This window comes from Mus pahari, chromosome 10 (assembly GCF_900095145.1).
Source record: "Mus pahari chromosome 10, PAHARI_EIJ_v1.1, whole genome shotgun sequence".
Classification (NCBI taxonomy): Eukaryota; Metazoa; Chordata; class Mammalia; order Rodentia; family Muridae; genus Mus; species Mus pahari.
In genome coordinates, this window is record NC_034599.1 from 20693239 (window position 1) to 20709641 (window position 16403).

A 16403-nucleotide genomic window follows, 5' to 3' on the forward strand; every position below is an offset into this window, starting at 1 on the left:
GAGACAAAGACCGTGGAACAAAATTCCAGCAACAGACATGGGAAACTCTGCTTTGGGCTGTTGATCAGTATTGTCCAAGGAACTCCCAAAAGGATCGTGGCTAGCACAGGGGCCGGCCCCAGCAGGTTTTAGAAGCAGGTGTCATGATATTATCCGCACTAGCACCTCAGCTCTTGCTAGGGTTAATCTAATCTCCATCTCCCAAAAATATCTTCTGTCTTGTTCCCCGAACGGGATGGGGGAGCAGCCACTTGGGGGCGCCGTGGAGAATGCAGAGACCCCATACCTGACTGTGACTTCATCTGAATGCAGTCCTAGCTCCCAACAAACACTCCTCGGATATGACAGCTGGAATGGGGTCCCTGACAAAGGCAGGTCTAGACATGTGGGCCTTGGCCATGGTTGGGGTGGTTCAGTGCTACAAGAATCCACCTAACAAGGATGCAGCTCTAATGGAAGCTGCCCAGGCCAGTAACGTGCAGGAAGTCAGGAGGCTGTTGTCAGAGGGTGCAGATGTCAAGGCAAGGCACAAACTTGGCTGGACATCACTGATGGTGGCAGCCATCAGCCTCAATGAGAGTGTGGTACAGGCCCTGCTTGCTGTGGAGCTGAGCCAAACCTTGGGGATGGCTTCAGCGGTGTCTACAAGACTGTCAATGAACAGGGAGTCCATTCTTTTGGAAGTCTTAGCCATTCGAGAGGATGACTTCAACAATCGACTAAACTACCAGGCTAGCTTCAAAAGCTGCACAGCCCTGCACTATGCTGTCCTGGCCGACAACTACAGCATCATCAAGGAGCTGTTGGATGGAGGAGCCAACTCCCTTCAGAGGAATACGATAGGACACACAACCCTGGGTTATGCCCAAGAAAGGGAGGTTATAAAGCTTTTGAAAACTTCTGAGACCAAGTATATGGAGAAGCAGAGGAAGCTTGAGGTAGAGAAGCAACACTGCTTCCCACTGAGCAGCGACTGAAGGAGCCCATCATTGGCCAGGAGAGTGCCATCACCACCACCGTTAGTGCTGTGATCCGGAGGAAAGAGAATGCTGATATGATGAGGAGCACCCTCTAGTCGTCCTCTTCTTGGGATCATATGGAATAGGGAAAACCTAGTTGGCCAAGCAGACAGCCAAGTATACCCACAAAGATGCCAAAAATGGCTTCATCTCACTCCACATGTCTGAGTTCCAGGAGCGACATGAGGTAGCAAAGTTTATTGGTTCTTCACCAGGCTACATCAGCCATGAAGAGGGTGGCCAGCTGACCCAGAAACTGAAACAGTGCCCAAATGCAGTAGTCCTCTTTGATGAGATGGACAAGGCCCATCCAGATGTGCTCACCATCATGCTGCAGCTGTTTGATGAGGGCCGCCTGACAGATGGCAAGGGGAAGACCATTGACTGCAAGAATGCCATCTGCATCATGACCCCCAATGTAGCCAGTGATGAGATCGCCAGCAAGCATTGCAGCTCAGACAGGAAGCTTTGGAGGTGAGCCAAAATCGAATTGCTGAAAACCTTAGGTATGTCCAGATTAGTGATAAGATCACCATCTCAAAGAACTTTAAAGAAAAAGTGATCTGACCCATCCTGAAAGCTCACTTCCTGAAAGATGAGTTTCTGGAACGGATCAATGAGATCGTCTACTTCCTCCCTTTCTGCCACTCAGAGCTCCTCCAGCTGGTCAACAAGGAACCGAACTTCAGGGCCAAGAGAGCCAAACAAAGGCACTACTGTGGGACTTCGGGGTGGCAGACACGTTGGTTGATAGCTACAACACTCACTATGCTGCCCACTCCATTAAGCATGAGGTAGAGTGTTGTGTGGTAAACCAACTGGCAGCAGCCTGTGAGCAGGATCTGCTACTGGGGGCTGCACCCTGCATATCACTGTGGAGGACTCAGAAAAGCACCTCCTCAAGAGCCCTGAGCTGCCCTTACCCCCAGCTGAGAAGCATCCACCTACATTGTGACTCGAGATCATTGATAAGGACAGCAAGACCCTCAAACTGGACATCCAGACACCACTTCAACCCGAGGAGGTGTGCTACACCATCTAGCATCCACCTGTCTTTCTGTGCCCTGAACATCTAATAAAGGCCCTTTACGGTGGCATGACAACTGGAAAAAAAAAGAAAGAAAAGAAAGAAAGAACTCCCAAAACATTATAGGCAACTGCTATTGCCTTGATTGTCCCCAAGACTGTTAAGTATGTCCCTTTTCATGCACTTTCAGATACGGCCCAGAGGCCCCTGAGCTGGAACCGACATGGATGCCGCCTCTCTGGGACTAGCTTTCATAGAACCAGAAGGTGCCCTGTAAGTTTCCATGGGGAAGAGGGAAACAACCAACACTATTACCCATCTTTGATGCCTGTGGACCATAATAATGACAAGAATGGCTTGGATGCTCTAAGGGTGCTGTAGTGTCATGCACTCCTTGGTGGGAACTAACTACTCTCTAATTGGACTTAAGTCCTACTCAACATGAAAGAAGTCATTTTTTGGTACTTAACCAGCTACTCAGGGCCAGCAAAATCATGGATCTCAGAGGAGAACCTACAACCACCCCTTTACTAAAACAGCAGAGTCCCTATCTATATTCTAAACATCTGTCCTTGTACCCAGAGAGGAGTTCTCAGCCCTCATCAAGGAAAATCCCCTTTGCACAGGACAGAGACCATTGCAGAAAAACACAACCATTCAAAATTCAGAGTTGTGAATGTCGTCCCAACTGATATGTCTACAAAGTAACTAAGGCTCATTGCAGGGATCATTGCAGAAGAGGAGGCAAGACTGTAAGAGCCAGAGGATCAGGGAATTTGGTGTGAGATTGTGTTTCCTAGGAATGTCAGAAGCTTCATTCATAGTCTCACCAACATGGTTACCTAAACATAAGCTAAACAAGAACAATGACAATAGCCATGGGTCTTAGGGTTTTATTGCTGTGAAGAGACACCATGACCAAGGCAACTCTTATAAAGGCAAACATTTCTTTAGGGCTGGCTTTTGGTTTCAGAGGTTCAGTCCATTGTCATTATGGTAGGAAGCAAGGCAGTGAGCAGGCAGACATAGTGCTGGAGGAACCAAGAGTTCTGTATCTTGATCCAAACAGAAGGAGACTGTTTCCACATTGGGTGCAGCTTGAGCATATATGAAACCTCAAAGCCCCCCTCCACAGCCTCCTCTAGTAAGGCCACACCCCTAATAGTGCCACTCCCTACGGTCAAGAATTCAAACACATGAATCTAAGGGGGCCATACCTATTCAAACTACCACAGTATGTTAATGAGGATCAGGGGTGGGGAACCACTAGGCCTTATACAAAGAACTATAGGCAACTAAAGAATCCTGAATGTGGGAGGAACAGTCTTCCCCATGGAAGAGTACAGCAATCAGTTATCCAATACCAAATGGTCAGTCCTGAAAACATACATACAAATAATATCATACAGACTGAGCAGGTTGTATTTCTACATTTAAGGACAAAGCACATATATGTATTAACAATTAACTTAAAAGTAGGGTATGAATTTGGAAGAAAACAGGGAAGGATATATGGCAGGTTCGGAGGGAGAAAAGGGAAAGGGGAAATGGTATATTCATATCATAATCTTAAAAGCTTAAAAATTATTAATTATTTTATTTAGTTACATTTCAAATGTTGTCCCCCTTCCTGGTCTCCCCTCTGAAAACTTCCCACCCCATTACCCCTCCCTTTGCCTCTGTGAGGGTGCTCCCCTGCACAGCCACCCACTCCTGCTTCAACACTCTAGCATCCCCCTTTGCCTCCACAGAATCAAGGACCTCCCCTCTCATTGATGCCAGATCATGCAGTCCTCTGCTACATATGAGCCATGGACTGACTCGTGTGTACTCTTTTGGTGGTGGTTTAGTCCCTGGGAGCTCTGAAGGGTCCAATTAGTTGTTCCTTCTCCTATTAGGTTGCAATCCCCTTCAGCTCCTTCAGTCCTTCCCCTAACTCTTCCATTGGGGTCTCCAGCCTCAGACCAATGCTTAGCTGTGAGTATCTGCATCTGTCTTAGCCAGTTATACTAGGGTCCTGACTGCAAGTACTTCTTGAAATAAGCAATAGTGTCAGGGTTTGGTGTCTGTGAATGGAATGAATCCCAAGGCAGGGCTGTCTCTGGATGGTCTTTCCTTAGTCTCTGCTCCATTTTTTTTTTTTTTTTATCCCTGCGTTTCCTATAGACAGGAACAATTTTTGGTTAAGGATTTTGAGATGGATGGGTGGTCCCATCCCTCTAATGGGGGTCATGACTATCTACTGGAGGTGGTCTTTTCAGGTTCTATCTCATTGCTGTTGGGTATTTCGGGTAATGTCATCCTCATTGGGTCCTGGAAGCCTCTCGAAAAAAGCCGAGAATTGAGACATACCTATCAGGAGGCTGGAAAGAAAGCTCAGTTGGTAAATTGCTTGCCTTAGGACCTGAATTCAATCTTCATAATTCATGTAAAACTAGCTAGATAGATTGGCATGGGTTTGTAATCCTAGAATGAGGGAGATAGAGGCAGGTGGAGTCCTGAGGCTCACTGGCAAGCCAGTCTATCCTACTTGGTAAGTACTTGGCTTATGAGAGATTCTGTCTCAAAATAAGGTAGGCAAGCTGAGAAACAACATCAAATGCATCTGTACATAAATGAACATGTACATTCACACACACACACACACACACACACACACACACACACACACACACAGAGCACAAAGTACATATCGTATGTCTACTTATGAAGCTCGTAAAGCTTGTCCATGCTGGTGGAGAGCAGAGTAGCGAGTACCCTGGGAGGAAGCTTCCCAAAGGGAACACACTTGTCCTTTGCTGTTGCCAAGACCAGACTTGAACTCTAGGGCTCAAGCAGTCTCCTTACTTCTGCTGCCTTGGTAGCTAGAACTAGAGACATACACCATTGCACCCATCACACATTGCTTTAACCAAGTATTTTCCTTTTTAAATCGACTTTGTAATTAACCAACGGAAGTTTTTTGTGTATCTATGGAGTACCACGTGATCTTTACCCATATTTGTGTTTTTAAATTTTTTATTCTTTTCTTTCAGAGCTTTATGCCATCAGAGTACTCTGATTGTCTTCTAAAGAATAGAACAGAGTTTCCAAGCCATTGTAATTCTGGGTAGTAGTGGCTTCTTGGAAAAGACTGATAGAATCAACAGCAAATGCTCTAAAATGTCATGGTCATCAATGTTCCAAGTTACTCTCTGTCCTTCCCTCTAATTTTATGACTTAAGTCCTTTCTGGCAGTTATTTTTCATCAAGATCCTTGATAGGCAGCCCAAGCACTGTAATAGATGTGTGTGTGTGTGTGTGTGTGTGTGAGAGAGAGAGAGAGAGAGAGAGAGAGAGAGAGAGAGAGAGAGAGACTGAGCCCAGTCATACAGTCATACATACTAAGCGCACACTCTACTACTAATCTGTCACTGAACTGCTTCTCCAGCCCCCAGGATACACTGTGACCTGCTACCAATGGCTTTTCTGTCGGCCAAGTCACTGTTATTCAATAATGCCATCAGCAGGTACAGAACTCCACCTGCTTTGCAAACATTGCCAAGTGGACACAAGGGGAAAGGTAGAGAATGCTGGACTGGGCTGGGCTCAGACAGGCAGGTCTCAATGACATGGAAACAGCTACACAAACAAATGGCCAGAGTGCAGGAGGGTTGACCCTTGGCAAGGTTGTCTGTGGATGCCTCCTCCTATCAGCAGGTTTCAACTCAATGTCAAGGAGACGTTTACTCAGAGTTCACCTGATATGTAACAGTCCTCTTGTCTTAGCTTCATGTCACATGGTGTTTGATTCCCCCACCCCAATATTTATTTCCAGAAACACATTTCTTGTCTTGTATACCACTTGTATTCTCTTACTCCCACCCCTAGTCACACAGTGAGATTTCCTGGTTGACAAAAAGGAATCACCGAATGAATGAGTGAATTACATACCCTGTGTATATTGTTAAATTAAATCATTAGTCTATAATAATTTGAGAAGAACAGGCAAAACTGACTAATGTGATACATGTAATCACTGTCTTGAAGGTATTAGAATTTTTATGAGATTGAGATCAGAAGTCATTTATGAGTATAATGTAGACTAAAATCAACATTAAAGAATTTGTGGTAAAGCCCTAATATATAGAAACATGATGCCTAATTTGGTTCTAGACACTTAGGAGACGAGTGAGTGAGTACTTAGTTTGCCTTGCTGTGGGTGACACAATTGTGTGGACTCATGTCCTGATCTGCATAAAGTGGTGAGAGCTCTCTGCGGATGAGCGTTCATTGCTCTCTGCTTCCTGGTTGCTGATCAGCAGCCGTGGGCTCCTGCTACCATGGTTTCCCTGCCACGGTGGGTTTTGTCTTAAGGTCACCAATACTGACCTTAAATTGCGTTGGTCTGCTGAGTCGGCAACAAAGAAAGTGCCTGAAACATCCATTTCCTGCTTGAAGGCAGAATGATCTCCAGCTCTGCAAGGCCAGAATAAAAATATCCATGCAGCTATGCCCTAAACAATAACTTTTAAATAGTAGCTTCGGTGACATAGAAATACATATATGTACAGAGTAGAACTGTGGGCAAACGTCTGTAAACACACATGCATTTTAGCCACTTACAAATATATACAAAGAATTAAATGCTTGGGAGTGGTAGAACTATGGAGAAGAGATTTGGCCTTTCAAGCTGCAAACAAAAAAGGCCTTGCTTGAGCGGCCATTGTCTCTCAGTTCTAGGGCACATCTGCAATGGCATTTTCTGGGACAAACTTGCCACTAATGAGCTCAGTATCTGCTGAAAATGTCACGTGTGTTCAGGACATTGCTGCAGACGTGGGCCATCTCTTCACATTTCTGGAGATTAGTGTACCCAGGCAAATCCTGACTGAGTGCTAGGCTGAGACATGTGAAGACATGTCTTTTTGTTTTTTTTTGTTTTTTTTGTTTTGTTTTGTTTTGTTTTTTGGTTTTTTGAGACAGGGTTTCTCTGTGTAGCCCTGGCTGTCCTGGAACTCACTCTGTAGACCAGGCTGGCCTCGAACTCAGAAATCCTCCTGCTAGGATTAAAGGCATGTGCCACCACCACCTGGCTAGGACTTCTCTTAAAGACAGTGGGTGTCCGGAGAGTAAATATGTGAATTCCTGACCTCTGTGCCTGGGGTGCTGCTGTGTTTGGAAGATTCGCTGGAGAAGGTTTTATTAACCAGAACTTGAAGGTTAAATAGAAGCTGGGAGTTAGGTCAGTGATAGAGCATTTCCTTAACATACACTAGGCCCAGATAGTTTTTGTTTTTTCTTAAAAAAGGATCAAAGCTTGCCGAGTACAGAGTATAATGGGGGCCACGCTCATGGAATGAACCCCGCTTAAAGTGTATGAGGCAAAAGGAACAGTATGTGCAGGAGTGAGGCAGAAGCCAGCCTCCCCGATAACACAGGAAGGCCAGCTGGGTCCAGATTCAGAGCGTAGAGCCTGCTGGGGTCCGGTGGTTAGGGAACACATTTGGAGCCAGGGAGTTTCAACAGTGCCCTAGAGCATTGGTGTAGACCTGCCCTTTAGAAAGAAACCCTCAGCAGCTGAGGGGGAGGAAGCTTTAGGCTTTTAGCAACAGTCTGGGCAGGGCAGAAGAAAAGCAAGTTCGGGGACAGACCCGAGAGAAGAGATGAAGATTTGTTAGGAGGGCAGAATGTCATTGGAAGGGCTTGAGAAGGACGGAGGACTTGATGAGGGTAAGAACTGCTATGATCTGAGACTCAACTGAGAACACAGGGGACGGATATGGCTGCCTTTGTGGTGCTGGCAGAAGTAAGCAGGTTGTCACGTAGTAAATTAACCAGCACTGACTCTATAGAAGAAGCATGAAGGTGGCTGGGAGGGTAGCGACGTCAGGCAGGCCAGCTGGGAAAGCTACCGCAGTGAAAGGACACTGAGAGACCAGGCCTGGGGCACTGGGGCAGGAAGAACTACGGCAATGGCGCTGGGTGGGTTAAAAGGAAACTAATTCAAGGACATTGAGCCTGGCAAGTTCTAGAAACGTCCAGAGGTCTATGCAGCTGCATGGACCCTGGAGAAGAAAAGATGAGCCGAAGACAAGCGCAGGTGGAGAAGAAGGTGGTGTAGATTGTGAGGCACAAGAATGGCTGCCATCTAGCACGGCATGGTGGTGTGCACTTTTAATCCCAGCACTTGGGAGACTGAGGCAGACGGGTTTCTATGGGTTTGAAGCCAGCCTGGTCTAAAAAGTGGGTACCAGTATAGTCAGAGGTACACAGAGAATCCCTGTCTTGAAAAACCAAAACCAAACAAAAACAAACTAACAAACAAAAATCGAAATACAAGAAAACAAAATGACCCAAACCACCACCACCAAAAAAGAACGGCTGCCACCTGAAATCAGGAAGATCTGCAGGGGAATGGCTGCCGCTATCCAAATTGAGGAAGATCTGCCATGGTGAGGTGGGTGTTTTGTAGGTTTAAGTTGAGAGAGGTAAAGTTGATACAAGTAGAGAAATCCAAGTAGCAGTGAATGGCAGTGGCCGGGGCCACTCCTACCCTTCTGCTGAAGTCATGAGATAGGGCAAGTAGGAAGGCCAGGTGAGCGGCCCATCAGAGAGTGTGCTGATGGGATAGTCCCTGTAGTGTCCCAATATTGGTCCTTCAGGTCATGCTTCCAACCGGGCAGTGGTGGCGCAGGCCTTTAATCCCAGCACTTAGGAGGCAGAGGCAGGCAGATTTCTGAGTTCGAGGCCAGCCTGGTCTACAGAGTGAGTTCCAGGACAGCCAGGGCTACACAGAGAAACCCTGTCTCAAACAACCAAAAATAAATAAATAAATAAATAAATAAATAAATAGAGTCATGTTTTTAAATGCTATTCTCTGTTCTCTCCAAGAAGCCCCATGCCCAACAAATGAACTGCAAAGGCAGGACCCAGATAAAAAAAGATTTCAAGGGACACTTAAATTTCAAATAAAACCCCTAAGTAATGTTTTCCATGTTATAGAGAGTTTGCTGTTGGCTTCGTTACTGCTTTGAAACTGAGAGAGGGTGAACGACAAGACACAGATAGGAAGTCAGATATGGTAGCGCATACCTTTATTTATTTTATGTATATGAGTACACTGTAGCTGTCTTCACACACACCAGAAGAGGGCATCAGATCCCATTACAGATGGTTGTGAGCCACCATGTGGTTGCTGGGAATTGAAATCAGGACCTCAGAAAGAGTAGTCAGCGCTCTTAAACACTGAGCCATCTCTCCAGCCCTGACACATACTTTTAATGACTTTAATTGAAGCACTCAGAAGGCTGAGGCAGGTGGATCTCTGTGGGTTAGAGGTGAGCCTATTCTCCTTAGGAAGCTGTTGGCCAGTCAGGGCTACACAACGATATCCTGTCTCAGAAACTAAACTAAACAAACAAAGCCACCACAAAGGTCTGAGCCACCAATACATACAGATAACAGGTGCTCTATGCCACGTATCATCTGAGGGTGAAAAGCCAGTAGTTAGAGTCTACTGTACACCTATTAGGATGCTTAAAATCCAAAATGGAGACACCCGCAATGACTGCTGAGAATGTGGTGCAACAGGGTATGATACCATTCATTGCCAGTGAAAATGCCACGTGAGAAGTCCGCTGTGGTGGTCAGTTTGCTGGCTTATTACAAAACTAAACACACTCTTATTATAAGATGGTGCAATCTTCCTCCTCAGTATCTAGCCAAATGAGACTGCTAATCACTCACAAAATCATACTAAAATGTTTCATTGTTTCTAGCAGCTTTCTTGATGGTTGACAATCTGGAAAGCAATCATGATGTTAGTTCATGGGTGAAGGGATAAACTGTTTCATCTGCGCAGGAGACTATTCATTGCTGAGAGAGTGAGGTCCTAGCTATTGTCAATAACAAGAGCCACACGTATAGATGTGGCCCCTGTACATTGCTGATGGGAATGTAAAATGTGGAATTGACACCACTTGCCTGAGAACATTATGCTGAGTGAAAAGAGCCAATTCCCCAAAGACAAATATTACATAATTTTACATGAACTTCCTAGCATTCTCAAATTCAGAGAGAGCAGGTGGATCACAGTGCCTTAGGTTAGAGGATGCTGGAATTTCCAACCCCAATAAGCCCATATAAAAAAACACACAATCCAGTTGTAATAACTACAAGCTATAAGCCTAGATTGGACAGATCTAGATCTAACACGATCCTAACTTATTCCTCAGCTATGAGACCCCTTATTACTTGCGGTTTCTCCTGGCCACATGGTTCTGCTCTATCATGGCTTCCTCCTCCCCTTCTTCCATCTTCTCTCTTTCCCCTCTCGTCCTCTTCTCCCTTCTACCTGCCCCCCATTCTCTAACCTCCACTTCCACTTTTCCCCTCACTGCCTGATCACAGGCTCTAGCCTTCGTTGATCAGTTAGAGTGTGGAGAAGGTTCATAGGAGATCACCCGAGTACCTGATGGGCTGCCAGTCAGGGCCACCCCCCCTTGAGGAAACAGAATCGTCATCAGGATAGAAACAGCACCTGGAAAATCCACAGCAGTTAGAGATAGGGCATTATTGTTTAATGGGTACAGGATTTTATTTGCCAAAGATTGAGTTCTGGAGATGGACACTGGTGCTAGGTGGACAATGATGTCACCAACTGTATCTTTAAAGGATAGAATTGTATGTTACAGATATCTTAGCACAACTTAAAAATCTTGCTAGGCTGGTCTGTAGGCAAGCCAAGCCCTGTTTTCAGCTTGCTAAGGTTGTGGGTGTTCCGGAGCTTGGCTACTCTCATAAATGCACACCTTGCAGCTTTGGTGGGGGGTGGCATCCTGTAAATGGAAGGAGGAGCCCAGTGCAAACCCATCTTCTTCTCTTTGTGTGGTCTACTGTTCTTCTTTGTTGTCCTCTGTCTCAACTTATTCATGCTTCAAGCTCTGTCCATCCCCTGACTTACCAAGGACCAGTCTAGGCAGCCCTTCCTCACTTGCAACATTTTCCCATCTGTAGGCAATTGTTCACTGGTTCTGTATTTCAAAATTCCACCATTCAATTTTGAGGGACTCAGACTGGGGACTACCTTATTTATACGGCACAGGCATTGTAATGTGGTCTAGGTAAGTTGTGAACTGGTGCCTCCTGTGCAGTCTTCTTTGTCTTAGAAGCAGCTCCTCTGGCTGCCAGCTGTCCTCAGAAGGGGCCAGGGGGCAGCAGAGGTGCCAGCTCATAGAACTTACCATAGCACCGGGGACCTAACCTAAAACCTCAGGATGACTGGTTCCATATTCACCCAAGGTTATGTCTTCCTTCTCCCTTCCCCCACAACTTCTATGTTATCTGTACTTCATCATATATTTATGTCGAAGACAGAAAATGAAGTATGAGGCAAAGTTTATATTCAGTTTTTAGCTGAATATCAATACACAGTATCACTTAAACATTGATTCATTAATTAACAAAAAAAAAAGAAAGAAATTAGTTTTATTTTATTTTTTTCCTAATTCACTATACAGCCCACTCACTGCCCCCTCCCGGTCACCTTCTCCCACAATCCTTCCCTCATCCTCCCTCCCCTTTTCCTCTGGACAGATGGGTCCCCTGGGTATCCCCCTACCCTGGCACTTCAAGTCTTTGCAAGGCTAGTCACATCCTCTCCCACTGAGGCGACACAAGGCAGCCCAACTAGAACACATCCCACGTACACGCAACAGACTTTGGGACAGCCCCCATTCCAACTGTTCAGGATCCACAGGAAGACCAAGCTGCACATCTGCTACATATGTGCGGGGATGCCTAGGTCCAGCCAGTGTATGAAGAAAAGAAAATTTAAAAGCACCAATTTTTGGAATCCAAACATACAAGTCCACTATCTGAATAACTTTTGGGGGAAAAAAAATCTAATCTCTCTGGTTTTGCAAAATGAACTGGCTGGATTGTATTAGGTCTCAACATGCTGTGCTGCACCCTGTGGAAAACTGGAGTGGACTTCCTCACTGCCATTGTCTCAAATGCCTTCATAAGGACCCTGGGAACTTCTCAATGGAGCTGAAAGAGCAGAACACTTCCCAGGCTTGCCTGTGCACAATCCTTTCGAGACAGACCATCCCAAGGCGCTTGGATGGGAGAGTCTCAGAATACCTGCACTTCTGTTTGATGTGTCTTGCTTGACTCAAACTAACTGACTTTGAGTGATCTTGGGTCCCTTTAATTGTTTCCTGTCTGTACAGAACTCCTGGCTATCTGAGGTGCATTTTCCTTTATCTCTGACCTGCAGGTCATCAAGTCCATTGAGTCATAGTTCACTGAAGTTGCTTTTTTATCTCGGGGACTGATATGGTACCTCCTGTTACAGAGCAAGATAAGGCACAGTAACTCTCCTCCTGCTAGGCATGTGAAGGCGTCCGAGTGGGCAGCTGTCACATGGGCAGGCCTTGTGCTGTGACTTCACCAACCCATGATTGCCTCACCTGTGTGATTAGTTGGAAGCACAGTCCAGCCTCGATATTACCCTGCAACTTTAAGTATCTCTCATGGTTCTGATTAATGAGCAGATAATGTAATGACTAGAGACCAGAAAGCAGCAAAAACATTCTTCAATGCAGAATCTGGTCATGGTCTGGGCTTCAGGGACCCCTGCTGTGCCTTCCCAGAATTGTAAGCTGGGTGGCAAAAGCCACAGAAACAGATTCCAGCAGGACTAGGGGCTGGAAGTCAGCCAGTGCTGCGGTGTCATGCACTTACTGGAGCCTGACCTTAGGTTTCTTGTTTCCTCCATCTTCTGAGATCTCCAGGTGTTCCTCGCTCAGTAGCAGCATTGCTCCATTTTTGCCTCTACCTGTGCAAAGCTGTCTTCCTTCCAACTGTGTCCATACTGAGGGCTATGTTATACGTGTCTGAGAAACACAGAGAGAATGTGAAATGCAGATTGAATCAAGCAGGTGGGTATTTCAAAGAGGATCTTCTGTCCTATTTCTTTCACCTCTCAGCAACAATGGAGTGGGCTTTTGTTTGGTTTTGTTTGGTCTTGACTTTGTTGTGGTGGCGGCTTTTCGGGACAGAGTCTACTATGTAACTGTGGTTGGCGTGGCATTCACAATGTTCTACCAATTTCGCCGCCTGGTTGCTGGGATTAAAGGTGTGTGCCAGCATGCCTGACCAAACTAACGGTTTAAAATTCCAACTTCATGAGTGAGGACACTGAATCTCTCAAGAATGTAGAGTCTTACTCCTGTCAGTGTACAACTACCATTTGAATCCAGGTTGCTCTGTCACCAAGCCCAAGACTTTTGGGAGTTCCACTCTGATTCACGTGTGTTTACGACACCAGATAAATGCACAAGTCACAAATCCAGCAGAGTGGATGCAGAGGGATGTGAACAAGGATGCTGTCAGCAGAACAAGAAACCTGCTGAAGACTGACTGTTCCTCAGGATTCCTAAGCAGGCTCTGTCATTCTGTTTTTAAAATTTTGTTTCATTTTGGTTTGGTTTCAAGATGTTTTTTTTTTTTTTTTCTGTGTATCTATGGCTGTCCTGGACTCATTATGTAGACCAGCTGACCTTGAACTCTCAGAGATCTGTCTGCCTCTGCCTCCCAAATGCCACCCCACCCAGCATGCCATTATTGGATCCATAACTTGGGCTCAAGACTCTTGATTTTCTGTAGGCTTATATTTTTTTAAAACCTATTTTTAATAAGTGTCCTCAAATGTTTCTACCCACCTTCTGGCTCACTTTTCAAAGGTAATGGAGATAAGATAGTAAATAGGACAAGGGGATGTAGACCTGTTTAGAAGTTGTTCCTTGGGGCAATTTTAATTTTCGTTTGTCAGTCTGCCATTCCAGCTCAGCAGTGTCAGGATACCAAATACAAATCAGCAGCAGTGGCCTGATCCAGCAGAAACCACCAGGCCTCTGTCACATCTGCAGTCAGCAGGGAGTAACCAAGACCAGTCCGGATGCCCAAAGAAATTTTCTTCTCTGCATCATTCAACGAAGCGAAGATCAGTGAAGATGAAGATGAGAGACCAAGAAAGCATTGCAAAGCCAGCTACACAATCTCACCATCACTGCCCACTGAGTTCTCTCCAAGCATCATGTGTCCTCCCATGGGTCTTGCCTCAGCAAAACACCATGTGGGTCTGCATCACATTACATATCCCAAAATTTCCACTTCAGTCTTCTCTCTGGTGGTCTATAGATGGACTATTCCTGCCCTGCAGAAGGCATGCAAAGTCCCTTCATTAATCACCTCTTGTTCCTCTTCTCTTTGACCTTGAAAAGTTTATTATCTATGTTAACAGGGCACCATTGCACTACAAAGAGGAGGAAAGCATATCACTTAATTAGAGATTTAAAACAACATCCTGGAGCTGAGCCTGGAGAAATGAAAGTATACGCTTTGTAAAGTTTCTGGATATGTGCATGAAACAGTATATCACCACGTGAAGGCAGATTTGTTAGTCATGCACACTAAAAATTCTGAAATAACCACAAAAATGACACGAAGGAGTGAAATGGTACCCTTAAGAAGCCGGAGAGGAGTTAGGATGAAATAAGAGCAGCCATTCTACCAAAGGAGGATACACAAATTGTTGATGAGCTCTGGGAAAGGTACTCAGTGTTATTAGTTATCAGGGAAATGCAAATTAACCCCCAGTGAGAATCAGCTTGATACCCATCAGGATGGCTGTAGGCCAAAAGATGGATACTAACAGATGTTGAGACAGTAGAGAGGTAAGAATCCTCAGACACTGCTGGAGGGAGCAAACAGTATGGGCAGCAACTTTGCAGTAGCGTAGCCACTATTCACATCATCCAGCAAGTCCCCTTCCAGGAATGGTCTCAGGAGAAACTAAATGTGTCTGCATGATGCTTTAGCCATCAATGATACAGTAGCATCATTTGGAGTTATCAAAAACTCAAAGCCAACCCCTAAAGGCTGCCAACTGAGGAATAGATAAATAAATATGGTGTGTGGTAAAATTCCTTCAAAATAAGGAGTGAAGTGTTGACATATGTTATCACACAAACGAGACTTGAAAATTTTATGCTAAATGACAGAAGCCAGTCACAAAAGACTGCACTATAAGCTTCCACTTACACATACTGTCTCGTGTAGGAACATTTACAGAAACAGAAAATAGATAGTATGTGCTTAGGGAAAGCTGGGGGTGAGAATGGGGGGTGGGGACTCAGTGGCAACAGCCGAAGGATATGGTTTCTTTAGGAAGGGGTAAAGTGCTTCATAACTGATGACGATAATTCCACAACTTTTACATACCTTAAAAGTACTGGAGTTAGGCATAGAGACACCTGTCTCTTATCCCAGCACTCAGGAGGCAGTGTCAGGCGGATCTATGTGAGTTCAACTCAAGTTCCAGGGCAGTTGGAGCCACACTGAAAAATTCTGTCTCAAAACTAACTCTCTCTCTCTCTCTCTCTCTCTCTCTCTCTCTCTCTCTCTCTCTCTCTCTCTCTGTATGTATGTATGCATTGTGTGTATATATATATATATACATATATATATATATTTATTTATTGAAGTGAGCATCTTATGTAGGAGAAGTTCAGAGCATATGAACTATAACAAAAATTGTTATAAAAAAACAGCAAGTTCAAAAGTACCAGGAAAAGAGGAAAAGAACAGAACAAATAGAAACAACTAGCATAGCATTCAGCCTAAAGCTCATCGTATCAGTCATCACATTACACTTAAATGCACCTGTGCTTTCCTCTGAAGACATAAATTGAGATACTAGATAAACCACAATAACAGAAAAAGAAAAAGGGTTCCTTAGTCTGTTTCTTGCTGCAATAACAGAACACCTGAGACTTAGTAAGTGATTATGGACAGATAAATATATTCAGCGCATGATTCTGAAGGCTGGGAAGTTCAGGAATGCTGGACTGGCAGCTGGGAAGGACCTGGAATATTTAATTACATCATGGTAATGCAATGGCACAGGAAAGAAAGCAGAGGGTGTGTGTGTGTGTGTGTGTGTGTGTGTGTGTGTGTACGTGCATGTGTGTGTGTCTGTGTGTCTGTGTGCATGTGTGTGTGGTCAGACAAGAGAGGAGAGAGAAAAGCGTCATATTCAAATAACAGCATGGACTATTATTCTTCCCATGACAAACTCAATTTAAATAAAAAGGCATAAATACATTAGAAATGAAGAGAGAATATCCCTTACTAATACTATTGAACTGGAGTAGATATATTAATATTAATGTAGATGTTAGAGCAGAAAATATTACAATGGACAAACAAGGTAATTTCTTTCCTTCCTTCCTTCCTTCCTTCCTTCCTTCCTTCCTTCCTTCCTTCCTTCCTTCCTTCCTCCCTCCCTCCTTTCCTTCCTTCCTTCCTTC

At 44.9% G+C, this 16403-nt stretch overlaps 1 pseudogene; it reads left to right on the top strand.

Annotated features, from left to right (window-relative positions):
• Positions 1-213: 213 nt before the first annotated feature.
• LOC110327657 lies at positions 214-2061 on the top strand (annotated as a pseudogene).
• The last annotated feature ends 14342 nt before the right edge of the window (positions 2062-16403 follow it).